Source organism: Capsicum annuum, chromosome 4 (genome assembly GCF_002878395.1).
Source record: "Capsicum annuum cultivar UCD-10X-F1 chromosome 4, UCD10Xv1.1, whole genome shotgun sequence".
NCBI classification, from domain to species: Eukaryota; Viridiplantae; Streptophyta; class Magnoliopsida; order Solanales; family Solanaceae; genus Capsicum; species Capsicum annuum.
In genome coordinates, this window is record NC_061114.1 from 179,296,078 (window position 1) to 179,311,618 (window position 15,541).

Consider the following 15,541-nt stretch of genomic DNA (forward strand, 5'->3'; position numbering starts at 1 on the left):
AATGAAATTTAAATATTAAATAGGAATTAAAAATCCAAAGTCGACCAAACATAGATTTTTGAATCCATACATTAGGTTCCTCCCTTAGGTAGATCCGATATATTAAAAAAATTCATATGTTCAAAGAAAAAACATAACCTAATTATTATTATTATCATTATTATTATTATTATTATTATTGTCAACCAGCTAATCGCCATTCGATAGCAGCAGAGTCCTCCTCAGCCTTGCTCTTATGTCGTCCAACTCCCACTGGAGTTCATGCATCGTCCTTTGAAGTTCCTACACAGAGCTGCGCAAAATCACCTTGTCCAAATCCGGATCAACCACATCTAGAAGTGTGAGTTATGTATAATGACATCCCTTAATTAAATAAAACTGGTGACTTTTCAAATATGTAAATTAAAAAAACGGATCTAAATTCATAATTTTATCATTTATTGTATTTTGGAAAGAAAACAAAATTGATTTAAAATAAATCTAATAGATGGGTAATATGTTTCAAAATATTTTCTATCTGTTTTATAATTTACAACATATCGACAATCTGTTGCAACAGATGCATATATCTTTTGATTGTCTGTTGTAACAAATGTCAATTATTATTTGATAATTTTGACAAATGTGTCATCCATTGCACCCAGTTAGTTATCTGTAAATTCAAATTAAGCCATAGATAGGCTAGGAAGAATAAGGTGTGTGCAGATGAATAATCCCATAAAGTACAATGTTTTTGTGAATATAGTGTTTAACTGATTAGTCATTAATCATTCAAACAAGATCCTACATTGTACAGTTAAGTTTGATAGTTTCAAATTGATAAGGCCGAGGGGACAATGAAGATAGTGTTGATACCCTATTATAAATTACTGATGGTTGTTGCTCATGTTTATGCATGTCAAGTTTTGAGAAGGGATCAATATTTGGTGTTATTGCAGAGATGTAATAGCGATTGGACTTAACTTTTAGTGAATTGGACTCTGAGAAGGCCTTCGAAGACCCGGTTTGCATCAAATAAGAATAGAAAATCAATACAAATTTTCCTAGCAATATTTATATAGAAGGGTTATTTGAGAAAATGATTATATGCCAGAAGGATCCATAGAAGATGCCTGTGAGGGAAAGAGGAGTTGATGAAAAATTATATCATTGAGATCTAATTGAAGAGGAAACATAGGGTAGCAGCTTCTAGAGAATTTGGCCGATGAAACTAAATTAAAACATGAGAAATCTGTTTCAATTACAAATATAAAAGTGTATCCAGTAATGAAAATTCATCTGTTGTCTCGCTCAAAGAAAAATAATGTAGAGGGACACTTTGATAGGTAGATATGACAAGGTAGCGTGGTTGGGATGATCACCTACATAGAAAATAATAGAACACTAAGAAAGCAGCTTTGCAGGCACCGTAGGTTGTAATGATGTACAGTGAGTCAAGAAAACTTGCGCCAAGAACGGCTGTAGTTAAAATAAGGAATCTAAGTGAAGGCAGCAATTTCGAATTTTAAATTACATCCCATGCCTTCTTGTTTATGGTTTTGATTAGGTCCACTACTATTGATCTGATCGGAACCACAGAAAACATTAAAAGGCAGATTGAATATCATTACTTCCTTAGAAATATGGAAATAATTAATTATGTTTTCTTACCTTAGCATGCTTTCAACATATCGTGGAGAAGATCAGATGCTTCTTATAGTATGTGAATCCCGATAATTTTCAAGCTTGCCTCCAGTTTTCTGATTCAGTATTCAAGCTTGTCATTGTCATCTTTGAGGTTATTATAGAGTTCTAGATTTTTTTGAGATTTTCTATGAGGAACACTTCCTTCGAAGTTGTGGAATTGTAATAGTCCTTTAGAATACTTCTAGAACACTTTCTTCAAAAGGATTAAATGATACATGGAGGGTTACTATGTTTTTTTTAGGTCAATGTGTTGATTCACACTCAAGTAGTGGACCTAAAAGTTGAAAAACTCACCTTCTCGAGCGTTGCTCAATGCATCTTGTTCAACCAACCTTGAAATAATTTAATAGGATAATGATCCTAGAATTAGTGGAATCAGTTTAGATCAAATGTTTGGAATTACGAAACGTTTGATCTAAACTGATTACACTAATTCTAGGCTTAATATCTTATAAAATCCTTTGAAGTTTGGTTAAAGAAGATGCATTAAACAATGCTCGAGAAAGTGAGCTATTAAATCATTGAGACAATTTCTTGAGTGTGCATCAACATGTTGACCTAAAACAAACAAAGCTACATATCATGTATCATTTAAGTCATCTGAAGAAAGTGTTCCAGAAGCCTTCTGAAGGCCTTTTACAATGCCACAACTTCGAAGGAAGTGTTCCTCATTGATGAGCTCATAAAAAACCAAGAACTATATACTAACCTTAATGATGATAATGACAAGCCGGAATACCGAATCAATAAGCTGGAGGCAAGCTGGAAAATTATTGGGATTCACATACTACAGGAAGCATCTAATCTTCTCTAAGATATGTTGAAACAATACTAAAGAAAGAAAATACAATCAATTATATCCATATTGCTAAGGAAGTAATAATACACAATCTGCCTTTCAATGTTGTTTGTGGTTCCGATCAGGTCAGCAGTGGTGGACCTAATTGGAACCACAAACCAGAAGGCATAGGATGCAATTTAAAATTAAGAAATTTCCACCTTTGCTTAGATTCCTTATTTTAACTTCAGCTATTCTTAGCGTAAGTTTTCTCGACTTACTGTATATCATTTCAACCCTTGGTGCCTGCAAAGCTTCTTTCATAGTGTTTTATTATTTTCTATGTATGTGATTATTCCGACCAGACAACCTAGTCGAATCTCCCTAGGAAAGTGCCCAACTGCACTATTTTTCTTTGAGATAGACAATAAACGGATTTTTCATTACTGGATACACTTTCATATTTGCACTTAATTTAGATTTCTCATGTTCTAAGTCAGTTTCATCGGCTAGGTTCGATATGACCTTCCCTCATATCCTATGTTTCCTCTTCAATTATCTCTCAAATGATATAAACTTTCAACAACTCCCCTTTTCCATCGTAGGTATTCTCCTACTGCACTTTCTGTCTTATAATCATCACCCTGAACAACCAACCAACAATATAAATTTGGGCTAGGGAAAGAACTATATTGATTTTCATTTTTGGTTGAACCAATGGGATGCTTCGAATGCCCTCTCAGAGTCCAATTCACCCTAAAAGTTAGTCTAATCACTATCGAATCTTTTTACTATACTGACTATAGATAGGTAGGACATGACCCCAGCAACCTCTAATCAATACATATGAGTAATAAAGTAAACTACATTAGCAATATCTAACTGAATTCCCTGAAGTAGGAGAACATATCACCTTGTGGCTGAAATTTACAACTGTCTGATCATGATGTATAGACTAAAACAGGTACCTACATTATCAAAAAATATAGGAACACAAATGTATATGTAGATCAGTACTTCTGAAATCTACTGAGTAAGCGGGGGCGAATGGAATAAGTAAAACTGGTTTCATATGTAATCTTAAAACGTGCATGACTAAGTGTAAGTAGACTAACCGAGAGACTGAAATAAACTAAAATCTGAAGTAGCTTAAAACATAAGTAACAAACATAACCTACTAAGATAGTGAATCACTACACTTGGTTTCTTAAGACTTTATTAATATAATATAAATAGGAATGAAGATGGGATATGGCAAAACATCAGTACATCAACTTTCACAAACAAACATATATGTACTGAACTGATCAGATTGGCTAAATAACTGATGCCCGGGTTACAAAATGAGTGAAATCTAAGAAAAAGAGGTAACTAGCGTATTCATACTGAGTAACTGATATATGAATACAAGCTATTGAACAACACAAGATAACAGAGCACAAATGCATGAAAATTTTAAAATATGAGAAGGCAAGACCAAGCATAAAATATGATTTTGATATAGTCTGTATATCGAGCTACTAAAATACTAATAACTTAAAAACTGATAACTGTATATTATGGTCAGGCAAACCTAAAACTGAACTCTAAAACTAAATACTGAACTGAGAGTGTGAGAGCTATCATCTAACCAATATGCTCCAATATGAGCTAATCCTGGTCCAACCTGTTACCCCAGTTGGAAGGGTGTCAGTACTGTGCCACGGGTACTAACACATGGCTTCGTGGATGCATTAAAGTAAAGTCTTGAAGGACTAAAGAGTCACCCTTTACTGGCAGGTGCTCCAGTGTGATATATGTTAAACCTTAACTGACAGGTTAACATCTCAAACTGCACTGACTACGTAGTTCTGGAACGCAGGGACTGCTACTAAAGGTCACACCCTTAATTGGCAGGTGAGCCCCCATACCTGGGTTCTCTCGGTGCTAAATCCTACTCCAAATTGAATTGACTCGGATTACTAAACTGATATAAGTTTAACTGGTGTGATAACTGACTAAACTGATAATACTTAAATGTATTCAAAGACATGTTTTAGGTACTAAAAACTAGGTAAACAATAAATTTTGGGTATTCATAACACCTAGGACTTGATAACAATAACAATAGGTCATACTAAAGCTTCGAGACGTAATAAGTAGTCACCCAATCATTAGGGCATTTTATCAAACACTTGGAATTCATAGACTTAATCATGAGAATGGTTAAAACATGAGATAATAACATAATTTCAATACTAAAATCATGGGTTAAGGATGCAACATGAAAAAATCACCATTCAAAAAAGACAAGGTTTAATTGCAACTAAAACACTTGGAAATCATGAATTGAAACTTGGAATTGTCTTAAACATGGGAGCATAACATGATTACAAGACTAAGATCATGAATTGGGGGATTTACATGAAATTTACTTGAAATAGGACATGGGTGTTGCATAAAAACATGTAAAGATCATAGCTTGAATATAAAAATGTCTTAAACATGAGGGAACAATAGAGTTACATGAAAAAGTTCATAACTTAGGGATTCCCCTTGAAATTGATTGAACATGATATGGGAATTTCATTAAACATGTGGAAAGAATGAATTTAAAAAATGAAAATGTTTCTAAAAATCATGAATTTAGAATCTATCATGGAATTCAATTGAATAAAGCATGGGGAAACTCAAATTAATGGCATGAGGAATTCAAAATCTGACATGGAATCACACATGGGATGAATTGAATTAAAACACCATGAAAACATGAAATTCAATCTTTCTTGAACATCTAAAATAATATAATGATTGAAAAATTCATTCTTTAATTGAAACAAAAGGGTTTTGGGCTCCATGGGTGAAAGCGGGACCATGGATGAACTCCCACATACCATAATAGACTTGATTTGGTGGAGAAACCTTGACCTTGAAATCCATGGAGGTAATCTTGAAAGCTTTATTGAGATTCTTGAATTACAAAACTTAAAATCTTGACTTTTTTCTTAATTAAAAAATGATGGAATAGATGAACTTGGAGGGGGTGATTAGTGTCTGTTCTTGAGAGAAAAAGTGGAAAATATGGGCATATAATGCCTTAATTGAAGCCTTAGGTCGTGTTTTTACTAATTGGAGTGATGGAAAAATACATAATTGCCCCTCTAAAATTAAAATTCGTAACTGTAACCCCAATCGACCCCTCACCACGATCCATCATGATGTACCACAATCGCAGTGACTTATTGTTTTTGAAATCCAAAAATGGTCTAAACCTCATATGAAAAATCCAAAACTTACCCTTATGTATTGGGGTCGGGAAGGTTACTTTAAAAATCATCGAAGTTAAGAGGCCAAAATAAGACTAAGTCTCCAATACTTAGCTAAATTTCCAGGTTATAAACTTCTTGTACAAGCACTATGGGCTGAACTAAGCTAAGATTAATAAGGGGTATTACATGTTCGAGCAAAAGTTGATCAAATTTAATTTCCTTATATCTACAAATAAGAGAAAAATGGATGTCAAATAAGAGAAGAACAGAAAGAACACTGTCCATCTGTTGCAACAGATTATCCATCTTCTGAGTCATCTCCCATCCGTTCGATAGATTTTTAATCTGTTGTAATTGATGTGGAGTCTGTTGTAATAGATGTAGAGTCTGTTGCAAAAAAAATATATAATCTATTAGAATACATCAAACTAGCCTTTCTAGTGGTTTAATTTGTTCCAATAGTTACTTTGTCTATTCCAACATCAACAACAATGAAACAATATCAATAACAACATCAACAACAAAGATACAACATTATTTATTCCAACACCAAAAACAAAAGCATCAACAACAAAAAGGCAACATCATTTGTTCCAACACCATCAACAACACCACACCACAAGTTACAACAACACCAACCCCACTAAAAACATCAATAATAAAGAAGCAAACAAATTCATAAAAAAAAATCATACTGTGTACAAGGCTTTTAAACTTCTCCCAACAGATGACAGTTTTGCATATTTTAATAAAAACAATGGTTCTTTCATTCAAGACTTAAAAGTAAAATTTCCTTCATTTTTTTAAATAAATATGATATGGTTAAAGGTTAATTAAATAAGAAAATAGATGTAAATAAATAATTTTAATAACTTGCAAAGAAAAAGACTAGAATAAAAGAGCAATAGTGCCATACTTGCAATGTCAAAAGAAAGGGATTCAAAACAACAATTTCAGTCGAGGAAAGATATAGATTAGTTTAGATCCAAAAGGATCCTTATGAGAAAAAGGAGAAAAAAGTGAGAAAAAAGGAGACGACTATGAGAACCCTAAAGAGGTGAGAAAGTAAAAGAAGACAGATCAATAAATTTAGGGTGAAAGAGAGATAATTCTAGACATGAGTTTTATATTCATTTATAACTTGAGGGGAACGAGGAAGATGGGTGAAATTGAAAGAAAAGATAAGACTACTCAACTTCAGTTATCCAAGAAATAGTTTTTACCACCTTAGTAGTACCATTTTATCTTTCTTCTTTCAGATAGAAGATTACTTTAAAATTAAAAAAAATTCAAATAAATATGTCATCTACTGTTTGAAAATTTTCAATAACTTAGTCATCTGTCACAACAGATGCAAATGTGTATTTGATTATTAAATCAATTATGTCATCTGTTGCAGCATATATCAATATTTTTTTGAAAATTTTCAATAGCTCAGTCATCTGTCACAACTGATGCAAATGTCTATTTAATAATTAAATCAGATATGTCATCTGTTGCAACAATATCAATATCTGTTTGAAAATTTCTAACAACTCAGTTGTCTGTTGCAACAGATTTCTTTGCATTTAATTTATCTAGAACTAGGGATGAGTACATAGAGTCAACTATAACTTTAATTGAGTCTTTACAATTGCATGATATTGGTATTTTGTTCCTTCCAAACTAAGTCGTCGATTAATCACTCTGAGTTGAAATGATTCATATTAAGTTATTGTTAAGATAATACCTAAATTGATTTATCTAGAACTAGGGATGAGTACATAGGGTCAACTACAACTTTAATTTAGTCTTTACAATTGCATGATATTTGTATTGCATTCCTCACAACCCCAGTCATCGATCAATCAATCTGAGTCAAAATATTTTGTATTAACTTGTTGTTGAGCTAATACCTAAATTGATTTAGATAGAACTAGGGAAAAGTACATAGGGTCAACTACAACTTTAATTGAGTTTTTGCAATTGCATGATACTGGTATTGCAATTCTGTCGACCCGAGTCGTCGATCGATCACTTTGAGTTGAAATGATTTATATTAACTTATTATTAAGATAATACTTAAATTGGTTTATCTATAACTAGGGATGATTAAATAGGGTCAACTACAACTTAAATTGAGTCTTTGCAATTGCATAATACTGGTATTACGTTCTTCCCAACCCGAGTCATCAATCGATCAGTCTTAGTTAAAATTTTTCGTATTAACTTATTGTTGAGATAATACCTAAATTGATTTAGATAGAACTGGGGATGAGTACATAGGGTCAACTACAACTTCAATTGAGTCTTTATAAATGCATGATATTTGTATTGCGCTCCTTCCAACCCAAGTCATTGATCGATCACTCTGAGCTGAAATGATTCCTATTAACTTATTCTAAAGATAATACCTAAATTAATTTATCTAGAACTTGGGATAAGTACATAGGGTCAACTATAATTTTAATTGAGTCTTTGTAATTGCATGATGTTGGTATTGTATTCCTCCTGACTCAAAGTCATCGATCAATCACTCTGAGTTAAAATGATTCATATCAAATTATCGCTAAGCTAATATCTAAATTAATTTATCTAGAACTAGGGATGAGTACATAGGTTTAACTACAACTTCAATTGAGTCTTTGTAATTGCATGATATTGGTAGTTTATTCCTCTAGACCCGAGTTGTCAATCGATCATTGAGTTAAAACATTTCATATTAAATCATTATTGAGCTAATACCTAAATTGATTTATATGAAAATAGGTATGATTACATAGGGTCAACTACAACTTCAATTGACTCTTTACAATTACATGATGTTGGTATTGCATTCCTCCCAACCCGAGTTGTCGATCAATCACTCTGAGTTGAAATGATTCATATCTTTCAAAATTTTAAAAAATAATTAAGATAAATTTGGAACAAATTAATAATTTCAAAATTTTGTCATTATTTTCCAAAAGTACATATCAACCCGTACAAAACATCCATTTGTGGGAAAACTATTTCATCATTTCAATTCTCAAGTTCTTGTTCTTTTCTCTCTCTCAACAACACAGCTAAAAACTTCTTAATATATCTCTTATCCCTTCAAAACAAATCAATTTTCTTCTCATTTTCGATCACATAGAATTATTTTTGACTTTATTCTCACTTTTATTCATCATTTTCTCTGTCTTTGCAGGTAATAGAATTTGAAAAGAGTTCTATACTTGTTATTTATTCTAAAAATTAGTGATTTTTAGTTAATGATGAAAAATAAGATTTTTAGTTGTATTATCTTCAAGAATGGATTAACAATTTTAAGTTTGGATGCTAAAAATGTAGGAAGAACCCGAGAAAACCTGTAGTTTTATTGCATTATTTCATTGACTGTTGTGGTATTATTGGATGTTGTTTGTTGTGTTGTTGGTGGCTATGAAAGTTTGTATCGGTATTGGTGGTCTTGGTGGTTGTACAAGTGGTCTTGGTGTTTGTATTGGTGGCATTGGTGGTGGTGTTAGTGGTCTTAGTGGTGGTGTTGGTATTGGTATTGGTATTGGTGGCATTGGTGGTGGTGTTGGTAGCCTTGGTGGCCTTGGTGCTGGTATTGGTGGTCTTGGTGGCATTGGTAGTTGTTTAGGTGACGTTCGTGGTGGTTCATCTGTTGCAACAGGTGGAACATCTATTGGGAGATATTCAATAGGTCTTAAAATAGATTTCGTATTTGTTCCAACTGATGGGTTATCTGTTGGAGTATTTATTTGTAATGTGCCGTATAATAATTTATTGAAATTTGTCTTATCTTTTTTTTTTAAAATTATGTAGACATCAAATGTAATATATTTTTTGTTTTTCTGTTGTTTGTAGTTAAAAGATGTCTCCCAAAAGAAAAGAAATTGAAAGTGGATCAACTTCTGCTCACCCAACAAAAAAAATAGAGAAAAGATGGATTCAGAGGAACTTCCTGAACAATCTTACTTAGGGAAAAATGAAGTTGAGAAAAGTTATGAAAAAGAAGGTAGAGAAGGGTATATACAGGATGGTGAGGAAAATATAAGTGAAGAGGAAGAAAAAGACAAAAAAGATGATAATGCATCACTAATGAGGCATGAATTAAGATCAAAATCCAAGCATGAGGCTGTAAAGACTATTAGTATTGATATTTTTAAGTTGCAATGTCGATAGATGATCCTGCAGAACTAACTGTTGATCTTGTACTTAAATGTCAGTTGGGGAAATCTTTTGATGACTTTAGGAATATTATGAAGAATGACAACATAGATGAACTTTTTAAGAAGAGCTGCTTTGGATGCTTTCTGGAGCTTCCTGAGGACCACACTGCATGTTTTCAAATAAGCATGGTATATGGTCTTCTCAAGCACAGGATCAAGTATGCAGGGTATGATAAATATTCGAAGCAGGGGGTAAAAAGATGGATGAAATCTGGATCAACTATTATGGCATGACAGTTTGTTTTTGCTTGAAAAAGTTTACCATAGTGACAGGCTTAAGATGCAATCGTCCAGAAGAACCTTTTATAAAGGAAAAACCCCGTGAAATTTCCAAGGCAAAAGGATATCCAAACCACCACCATTAAATAGAAGAAAGGCATTGTCCAACCAACTACCAACCAAAACCAACAAACACAAGGAAAAAAATAGATGGGTTGTTGGACATTACTGGACGTAGTTACAAAGAAGCGGATTTGATATAAGATCTCAAATATAAAATCATACTAAAGTAGTACAGGTAGCAATTGTGCTTAGTTTGGTTTGCCCATTCTGTTATATTGGTAAGAGACGTCGATAAAGTCATAAAAGTTGATTTCTTAGCGCTTGCTGAGGATTTTGAGAAATTCAATGATTATCTCTGGGGATATGCCAACTAAAATTGTCAAATATTTACTGACAAAGCTATCCAAAAGACGATCATATTATACGGCTTTCCTTGTGCTTTCATTGTAAATTTAATCACTATTTGTTTACTCATCTATTATTTTATATTGAATAACTATTATAACTTTTTTTTGCTTGCTTCCTATTTAAATATTTTAGGCTTGGGCATTTGAAGCCATTCCTTTCCTCCGAAAGTAGGTGAATTATTTCTCGGATGAGGTTTCCTATCCAAGATCCTTAAGTGGTTGACTGCAAAGAGCAGCATAAAATTTAAGGAGGCTAATCTCTTTAACCCTTCAGATGAAGCAGTACGTCTTCTTTCAAGAAAAATAATTTGACTCAAAGAAAGATATTGAAACAGATGTGCCATCTGTTATGATAGATGGGTCATCTGTAGCTATAGATTACCCATCCACTATAACTGGTGCAACAGATGGGTATTCTGTTATGATAGATGGTCAATATTTCACAAAACATTAACTATTTGTTGCTCTGATTCTCTGAACCTGACTTAACATATTACCCATCTACTGTAAATTATGCAACACATAGGTAATCTCATGTAATATATTATTAATCTATTACAATATATAGAACAACTATTGCAATAGATAAATCATCTGTTGGATAAGTTGACTGTGTTAATATGTAACCCAACTGACTGTAAATTATTATTATATGATTTAAATGTATCTATCTTTTTTTATAGGTTGAGAATCCTTTGATAATTCCTACCGAGCAAGAGTTGGGGATGACTTTTTTTATTACTCTTGGTCTTGTTAATACAATCACAGACCCAATGGTAGAGTTAATAAAGAAGGAATTGGCTGGAGCAACATCTATACGAAGAGCAGTTAGGCAAGGTATGCCTAATGTTAAAGCTCTTCATGATCAACACACTACAACAGATCCGGGTGCTTCTTTTGGGGGTGTTGCTGGCGTAGTTGTTGATGTTGATGGAAGCCATCCTGATACTTATGCCGCTGCCATTTATGATGATGATGTAATACCCCAATCGTTTATCAAGCCTAAATCCGTCCCTTGAAAAGATATGTATGATTTCTAAAGTGTTTAATGTTTTATACCATGTTGTATTTTTTTGATTTCTACTTTTTATTATGTAGAGAATTGAATAATCTTTCCATCGATACCAATTTCATCGAAATCTGACTTCGGATGAAGGAGTTATGGCTATTTTACTCAGTGCTATCGGATCGCCCAGGTTTGACGGTCGACCTAGTGGACCATCAGATTCTTGGTGGACCTTTAAGTGTCCCATCAAGCTAAGGCAGTAGCTCTTTTTTGGGCCTTTGTGTGACAACCAAAGTGGTGGACCGTTAGAAGTTTGGTGTTCCATCAACTGCACAGTCAGGTCAAAAACAGAATGGCCCATTCTTGACCCCTGATGACTGCTGATCTGGTGGTCTGTCCATTTCTTAATGGACCATCACTTCTACCGTAAACTCGATATAGATTGTCTCACTTATGTCCCTCAAGCGACGGATGACTTGGTAGACCATCACTTTTTGGATGGACCATCAGGTCAACCGTCATGTCGAGGCAGAATGTTCCAGTTTTGAAATTTGAGTGATAGACGACTTGGTGGACCGTCAGTCCCTCTGACGGACCACCAATCCCTTTGACGGACCATCAGTTTGACCGTCACAGGCCCCGATCAGCAAATTCTACCTTTTTCCATAGGGCAATTTGGTTATTTCCTCCTCATGTGGCTTTATGTATATATCTAAGTGGAGAAGAGCCAATTATTTCTCCTCCTTTCTCTTCTAATCTTCCAAGAATCTCCTAGAGACTAGGCTTTCTACAAGATCCAAAATCCATATCCTCTTCCAAGAAATTCAAAGAATCTTCCATAGATTTCTCCCAAGTTGTTCAAGAATTAAGTTCCTCAAGTTTAAGGCGTCAAGAATCTTGGTCTAAAAGTGTGAGAAAGAAGTTCCAAACAAGATTATACATCTCCAAAATTGTAATCTAAGGTATGTGGGGTTTGAACAAGAACACTCCTTTCGTTCTTGTGCCTAAAGATTTACTTTCTATTATTTATTTGGATGATTTTGCAAGTCGGTTTACACCTAAATTTCCTTATTTATGATTTATGAGATTTGAGTTGAACAAGTTTGATATTTATAACTATTTCACTAAAATGTTTCCTAATTGAGAATTTATTCTATTAGATGTATATCATTATGTATTGATGAATTTCAAGCAATTTAAGTCAAGTCCCATGACTTGAATATCCTTATTATGAATTGATGATTTTCGAATGATTTAAGACAAGTGTCATGAGTTATGCATTCCATGGGAAATTTTACTATTGAATGTATATCGTCATGAGAGATTGAAAGTCAAGAATGAGTTCTATGATGTTTCTATGAAGCTTTTGATATTTGAAATGATGTGATAAACAAATATACTTGATGTTGAAAAAGATTATGTTAAGATAAGTCGAGTTAGGAATTCACTAGATGTTTATGATTTACAGTTGAAATATATATATTTATGTTTTGTTCTTTTAATTAGACCCATGAGTTGATATTGATTACGGTGGATTTCCTAACGCATTTTGAGATTACTCTGGGAGGAGTATTTAGCACCGAGTAGGAAATTTGGTATTTTTTCGAAACTTTGTGCCACCATAGGATTGATGTTGATAATTGTGGGCCAAAGGCTGAGTATGACACCCCTGTCAATGTGGGGTTTTCTCCTTAGGAGGGTAAAACATTGGACTCTATCTTGCTCAAATGAAGTAGTTATGTCGATTATAAGAAACTCCCAAATCCATAATAATATAAATACCTCAAGTTATCCAGTCACTCTAAGTCATGAGTTAAAGCTTTTGAGTTGAGTTAAATGATTTATGAGATTCATGAAGCATGTGTTACTACTGATGATTTATGGAAATAATTTTTCAGATAATTCAAGAAAAGAGAGTTATTACTGTCAGCATGCATGGTTTTTTTATACATTTATGATATTATTTAAAATGTTGCATCCACCCTCACATACTCAGTATATTCCTAAGTACTGATTTCCATACCCTTTTGTATTCTATATTTCCTCGTGATATAGGTTCAGGTGCTCAGTCTCAGCCACGACAGTGATCTTTGAGTACCTTCATCTACATTTCTGCAGTTGTTGAGTCCTCATGGTTTGAGGATCTATGTTCATGATTTTGTCTTACTAATTAATGGTTGTTTATTTTTTTGTTCAGTATGAGTCAGTTGGGGATCTATCCCAATGGCTCTTCAGTCTTATATAGTAGAGGCTTTGTTAGACTAGTGTACCAGTATGTACAGAACCTTAGTATTTTGATTGTACAGGACAATAATATTTTGTATCTCGGTATGTCGATGACAAGATTTGTTTTCCTTACTACCGCCTGATTATTGTTATAGTGTATTATAGGAATAAAGGCAGGCTCAGAGGGTTATCTTAAGGCTGTGTGTGGCCTTAAGCACCATGTGACATCTCGGGATAGGTTATTAGGGTGTTACAAGCTTGGTATCAGAGCCTATGATTTGAAGAGTCCTAGGGAGTCTGACAAGCCACGTTACATAGAGTCTTGATCATGGATGTGTAGCGCGCCACATCTCTGAGCAAGAGGCTATGGGACATTTTATGAAAAGTTGCTTCTTTATTTCAAGAGTTTATCATGCCTATGTCTGTTTCTCTCTGCTGTTAATCCGTGCTCTCTTATGATAGAAAATGTCTCCTCGTAGAACTCGCAGAAACAATGAACGACCTCATCCCGTTGATCCTTTAGGTAAGATGGTGTGCCATTTTAAATTTTGGGCAGCTTTCCAAGTGCTAGCCCAGGCGGTCACCGCCAATGCCCAAGCCAATACCCAGGCTACTGCTCCACCTCTGCAAGGAAATAATTTTGCCGCAGCTCAGGTTTGTAACTTTATGTGAATGAATCCACCTGAGTTCTATGGGTCAAAAGTAGGTGAGGACCCATAAATATATTTAGATGAACTGAGAAAGATAACTCAGATTATGCATGTGACTTAGGAAGAGAGTGTTGAATTGGCTACCTATTGAATGAAAGATATTTCTTATGATTTGGTGGAGATGTGGAGGAAAAGTAGAGGGGAGAATGATGCTCCCGTGACTTGGCAATTATTCCAAGATTCCTTCTTAGATAGGTTCTTTCCCCTTGAGCTAAGGAAAGCAAAGCTAGAAGAATTCATGAACTTGAGACACGGCTCCATGATAGTTAAGGAGTATTGGCTTAAGTTTTACTAGTTGTCTAATTATGCTCCCAGTATGATGGCTGATTCTAGAACTAGTATGAGGAAGTTTTTGGCGGGTGTGTCTAGTGATGTTGTGAAAAAGTGTAGATCAACTATGATTAATAAGGATAAGGACCTTTCAAGACTAATGATCTATGCTCAGTAGATTGAAGTGGAAAAAGTAAAGGAGAGAGAGAGGGTGAGAGGGAATAAGAGAGTTAGATCTGAGCAGCAGGGGTTTGGTCAGACTAGATTTCATGGAGGGATCCACCCTCAGTTCCAGAGCCGTTCTCTTGTGCAAGCGCCTTTATCACCCAGTACTCCTGTATTCAAAATTAGGCCGGAGAAGGGTAATAGGCCTACTATGTCCCGGTCCCAGGATAGTATGAGTAACAGACCTCATCCTCCCCCATGTCCGAAGTACGGTAGAGGCCATCCGGGTGAGTGCTTAGTCAGTCAGATGGGTTGTTTTGTTTGAAGTAAGTTTGGCCACAAATTTAGGGATTGCCCGTATGCTCGACGGGGGAGTCGTGATGTTCGTCCTTAGAGTCAGACTATTAGTGCTCCAGCTTTTGTATTTTGTCCTACTCCTCCTCAGGGTGCCTCGTCTAGTACTGTCGGCGATCTGCGCCAGAATAGCTTTTATGCTATACCACCCCGCCAGGAGAAGGAGGATTCACCAAATGTTATTACTGGTACATTCCATGTATTTCATTT